The sequence below is a fragment of the Entelurus aequoreus genome, linkage group LG04 (assembly GCF_033978785.1).
Source record: "Entelurus aequoreus isolate RoL-2023_Sb linkage group LG04, RoL_Eaeq_v1.1, whole genome shotgun sequence".
NCBI classification, from domain to species: domain Eukaryota; kingdom Metazoa; phylum Chordata; class Actinopteri; order Syngnathiformes; family Syngnathidae; genus Entelurus; species Entelurus aequoreus.
The window spans coordinates 32063869-32070125 of record NC_084734.1 but is presented as its reverse complement, the minus strand read 5'-3'; the positions used below and the strand labels follow the sequence as shown (position 1 = coordinate 32070125).

The 6257-nt window shown below is 40.1% G+C and overlaps 1 protein-coding gene across 17 annotated transcripts in view; it reads right to left on the bottom strand.

Moving 5' to 3' along the window:
• stxbp5a (syntaxin binding protein 5a (tomosyn)) overlaps window positions 1–6257 on the bottom strand; it is a 441079-nt gene that overhangs the window by 159782 nt on the left and 275040 nt on the right. The window lies entirely within an intron of this gene.

Here is a 6257-nt window from a genome sequence, read left to right as displayed (position 1 = left end):
AGGACTGCCTTCCACAGAGATCCCTACAAATTCACCAAGAACCTCTTTATCAAGGAAACTTTGGAACTCTTAAAATAGCTGTAAGGGAACCAGAGGAATACCTTAGGACAACCTACTCAGGCATAGAGAGGCAGGTGCCAGCCATCATCCCGGAAGACATGCCTACTAATTCAATCAAAAGAGATTCATACGAAGGGAATGGCGAAAGGCAGGAGGGCACTTGATTCTTAAAGAGAAGAACCCCTAATCACGTAATTCTGCAGATTCAGTCTTCTGAATGTGGAAGGAAAAAACATTCAGGATTGTGGACCAGAGGCTCTTGACAATCCTACATAAGATATGTTATTTTACACTTCTGTACAAAAGGTAGGGATAGCCAGATTCTCAGGATGTCTGGAGCATGCAAATTCCATCTACTGTGGACTTCCTTCAAGTTCTTTCAAGTCCCAGAGAGCATCACACGGCTGGTCACAGCCTACTTCCTGGACCTCTTGTTCTGCATAACAACACAGGTTAGTACAACTGCCTAGCCGAATCTTGAAGTGGGCATAGATGCAGGTTTCACCATCTCTCCACTTGCCTTCACTATGGCAATGGAACTTATCATTCGAGCATCCCGGTGAGGGGTTGGAGGGCAACGTTTAAGGAGTGGGCTATGGCTCCCCCCAATCAGGGCGTACATGGAAGACATGATGACCATGACAACAACAAACGCATGCACCAAACGCTTGTTTGAGAAACTCCAAGGAGGCATTGAATGGGCACGAACTGAGAAACCCATCAAATCCCGCATTATTTCCATTGTAAAGGGACAACTCACCAATGAGAGGTTGCACATCAACGGCAAGACAATACCAACAATCCTGGAGAAATCCATCAAAAGCCTTGACCGTTGGTACAGTGCAGACATGAGGGACTACAGGGAGGATACCATAAGTGGCCTCAAGCAAATTAAAACAACTGCTCTCCCAGGGAAGTTGAAGCTCTGGTGATTCCAACTTGGTCAATTTCCATCTACGTGGTCACTCTATCCCATGCTAGTTGGCTGGAGAGGCTGGTGAAAGCACAAATCTGGAAGTGGCTTGGACTACCAAGGTACTTCAGCAGCACAGGATTTTATGGAAATGGGGCTCTCTCTCTGCCATTCTCTGTCTTGGTAGAAGAGTATAAATGTACTAAAGCCAAGCTGAAAATTACCCTCACTAAATCCCAGGATCCATTTGTTCGAGGTGCAGCCCTCATCCCAGCAACAGGAAGGAAATGGAAGCAAACTGCAGCAAAGGCCGCCCTCAGACACCGAGACATCGTGGGGCATGTACAGCATGGCAGAGGGGGCATTGGGAAGGGAACAACAACACCAACATGGAAAAAGGCTTCCCCATTAGAACGTCGACACCTCATTGTAGAGGACCTGCGCCATCAAGGAGGCCCCCAGATGTACAAAAGCAGTCTCCCAAGCCCAGCAAGGTCACTGGAAGAGATGGGATGGCGTGGAAAAAAGGAAAATTGGATTGGGCGAACTATGGAACATGAAGTCCAGCAGCCTAAGCTTCATAATCAGAGCCACTTACGATGTCCTTCCCTCTCCAATCAACCTACATCTTTAATTTGGGGAGGATCCGGTCTGTCTCTAGTGTGCCGAAAGAAGCAGGCACTGACTGTGGCTGAAACTGAGACAGTGTATGGGCTGCAACACATACCCAGGCCTGATCAACCATCGGTGGGCCAGCCTTGGACAAGGGTGTATTGTGATAAAGGCCGAAACACTGAATGAGTACAGAGCACACAACTGATGATGTGTTGTCTGGCGACCCCTACTGGTCAGTGCCATTCCCAATGTCACCCAAGAATATCTCCAACCCCACTTAAGAAAATTGCTCTTCAGTATTGTCCTGATTTCATCAGAGATTGTAAGAACCAGTTCTATTAAGAAAATGTATCGTTGGTATTATCTTTAAAATACATGTTTTCCAAATAGAAAGGTTGTCTTTTAGTAGCTCTTTGCAGGTTGTTTTTGCTTTATCTTTGGCTTTTTGCAGCATATTTTCAACATGACAACTGTGAAAATATCTGTACAAAACCAAAAATTACAGATTTAATACAACTCTGTTGTTTCCATAGTTACTGTACCTTATTTTTACTGTTTACTTGATGCACATATGTTAATTTGTTCTTTGCAGACTGTTAAATTAGCAGGTTAACTCATGTTTACACTTGTATGAGGAATGTTAAAATGTTACATTGGAAATTTGCAAATACAAATCAAAGGTTTTATGGTTGTTTGACACAGTAACGGATTATTCCTGTTTTAGTTATTTCCGATATGGAAACAAACAAGTTAATAGTAAGGTCAGAGAGAGCCTCAAATCTAAAATTATTGCTTTCAGGGCTCAAGTTAAGCAAAGCAAATATTGTACTAATTGCAACTCTTCTGCGACTCTTTGGGCCAAACCGCTAGTTTGTCATCCACATTTGGAGCGGTCTACATGCAGACGGACAAATTGAACAATGAGTAGTTTCCCCCAAGTTGGAATTTTAATAAAAGGGCATGTCGAACAAGACATGAGGTGCCACGCAGAATTTGTCCTCATTTGTATGAAGCCAAAATTGAATGCATTGAAATCGACATACCGAGGCAGAGGGATATTAGCTCATTAGAGGACAAGGAGGAACATCGCATGGTTTGCTTTGCTGCCATGTTTTTGGAAAAAGTCCTTAACATGACTGTGGAGACAGTTGTCAAAAAAATACAAGAATGAAGTTAAGTTATGTATAAAGATTTTTTTATTTTGTAAAACAATGTTACTAGAAAATCAAGTCATAAACCTACACAAATTTGTATTTTAAAAATTCTTTCAATGTTAGAAAAATGTTGTACTCTTACATTAGCTTTCTAATAATAATTACAATCATAAACACTCAATTGTTTTAGCCATTTTATTTACATAATTTTCAATATTCTCCAACAAACTTTTTTTTTTACACACATGTAGCTAATTGTTTGGCCAGTAATACAAATTGACTGAAAAATAATATTATCTTGTTTTAATTGCTATTTTGATAGATGTTCTGAACTCCTTTTTTATTGAACAGAATAATGCTGCATGCAGATGTAGCTCATCTTCACATAGCTGACGTTGTGTTTTTAGCAAAGTATTTGACAATCAAATCCACAGTGCCTCTGCTGGTTGCAATGACGTACTGAACTTAATTTTGCACACAAGTAGACCTCAATTATATGTCCAAGTGCTGAAAGTTTACTCATCAGACACTGGAGGGGCCAGTATTGTAAAAATATAAAATACAAAATAATTTCTGTATTTTATAAATCAAATTTGAATACAAACAATATTAATGACTACAAATCTAAGGCTGTATTAGAATAGTCGACTGAGTGACGATTCGATTCGGACAACCTCTGCAACCTCCCAGTCGAATCGTTGGACATCCACGTTCAGTGATTGTGTTGCGCAGATGTTTCGAGATATCACTTACGGAAAAACTTCTTAAGACTTTTAATTAAGTTTGATTGTCTTCTCGGCACATTGCCAAAGCCAACCCAAGCGGGGTCGATCTGAGGAGCCTTTTTTCTTTAAGGTGTAAAATGTTGTAAATGAGTTCTGTGTATTCGTGGCGATTAGCTATACTCTAAAGATAAAAAAGAAACAGTCAACCATGAAAATCCTTTGTCGAAAACATCCCTACTAGATCAGATCTGTTCAGAACACATTCATTATTAGTCAATGAGTTATTGGCTATCAATGTGTAACAATAATACCTACAGTATACGTCTTTTCAATTGTATGGAATAAGTATTGGAATTTGGGAATTGGGGTAGAGTTTATGGTTACTGAGCTATGTTGCATGTGGCTGTATAGCTCAAATGATGCTTGCTCTATGGGCAAGTGGACCAAGGTTGAAATTCCGGTCCGGTGAATTTATTACGGCGGTTTGAAATAGAGTTACAGGGTTTACCATGCACCGCGATGCATACTATACAGCCTACCTCCCCTATTCCCATGTGGAAAACCAGATCTGAGTGTTTATAATTAGGGTTTAGTGTTTGGGTTTACACTTGGAATTTAGGTTTTCAGTGTGAAACAGTTTTCAGCCATATCTCTCAGCCCTATCTGAAACCCTTACCTAAGCTAAAAACCGAGATTTGAAATCCTTACTCCTTTGAAACTGTTGTCTGAAACCCTTACTGTAGCTTGAAACCTCTGTATGAAACCCTTACCCTAGGTTGAAACCGTTGTTCGACACTTTTACTCTAGTTTGAAACTATTGTTTGACCCCCTTACCCTAGCTTGAAACCATTGTCTGAAACCTTTACGCTAGCTCGAACTGCTGTCTAACTACCCAAGCATAAAACCCTTACCCTAGCTTGAAACCATTGTCTGAAACCATTACCCTAGCTTGAAACCCTAGCCTCATATTGAAACCTTCTTTCGAAAGCCTAACCCAAATTTAAAAAACTTGACCCGGGCCTGAAACAGCTATGTTCAATTCTAGTATCTTCTCACATAAGATTTATCGTGTGTTTTCAAGGGGAATGTAGAGTTGACCGTTAAAAGCAAGTATGTAAAATAAGTATGTGCATACATCCATCATCTATACCACTTATTCCATGCAGACCTTCACAGCATCTGCTTTCAAATTCTGTTGACTTTTCACCCACCACAACTAAATATACTTAAAGGGCCAGGGTGGCGCACCCCGTGTGATTGAGCGACGGCGTCTGTCAGGACAAAACGCATCATACACAGTGACAAGCCTCTGAGGTCAACCGCGGGCGTATGTACACTACACCAACCTTAAGCCTCACGGCCGCGTCCCACGCCCTTCCACTCTAAATAAAGCAAAGACCTGCTGTGCTTTTTCATCAACTTTATCTAAGAGTTTCCACACACAAAAAGATGGAAACAGAAGCTTCATGATGTGGTCTCAACTACGAGGATCAAGTAACTTGGTCAAGATGCTATGTGCATAAAAGCATATTGGAGCAAGTGTGCAGGCCACTGGTGGTTATGGTGGTATTGGCCTCTCAAGCACAGTCTCACAATTTGTTACTGCAGTTTTTAATTTATACAAAGTATTGACTATTAGCATTGGAATGAGTTTAACATAAGGGTAACCTAATATAACTATGCCATCATAACTGGGTATCACTGGGAACCGGTTGTCATTGTTTCCCATTTTTGACGCTCAGTAAGAATTGGCCGGAAGAAAAAGTAGATAACTGTATATTTCCATACATTGTGTGGGGACACTCCTAAGTCAATAATCTAGCATTCTGGCAAAAAAATGCAGTTTTTAAGTTTTATTATCACTAGAAGACTGTAGGACAATGCTAAACATGTTACACAGAGGAAGAGCAAGCAGGAGCAGGCAAGCTAATAGTTAAACTAGCTTGAAACGACACAAGATATAAGTGCTTAGTAAGAAGTGTAGATGGAAGTGCGTCACAACAGAAAGAAAGCAGCTATTATCAGGACATTAACAAATAGATGAATAAGAGTTAGAGAGGTGATAAAAACTGTTGGGCTGCTATGTTGCTGTTTAGCGACTATACTCTCAGGCACTCACAAAAGATTAAGATAGATCAATAATTTTGATACCAAGGGTAGTATCAGAATATACACAATACTATAAGGGATTGCATCGATATATTTGTTTTCCCCAAATCCTTTTTTTTTTTTTTTTTTCATTTTGATTCATGTTTACAAACTCAGGAAATAATTCCCTGGACACACGAGGACGCAAAAATAATGGGATTTCAATGAAGATAGTTTTAGCCTTTGTTTAGTTATTGTGTTGGATCCAACAATTGCATGTAATAAAAAGAAAATAAAGAATTAGTCTCACACATAATTACTTTCAATGAGGTTTTCAAAAATAAAGTTAAACTTTTATGAATGTGTGCTCCTGTGGAAAGAAACTTCACAACGTTTATATTGAAGTTCAGAGGATTGATATTTGTATACCGCTTGAAAATAGCCCCGCGAGAATAGTACCGTTCTCGTAACTTGTCGACAAAAACCTCTAATCATTTACATATTATTTATTTTAAACCCTGTGGTGCAGGATTCCTGCTGTGCTTACAAAGTCCTGGTCATTTTTTGTTTCCCATTGCCATGGCAACAGCATCACTGCCATGTCATTTGCCAGCTTGATATCAAACACCAACAAGGTCAGTTCTTCACACCTTAATTTCCCCTAAAAGTCGGCTTATCAGGAGCGCTGACTGTTTGACTGTC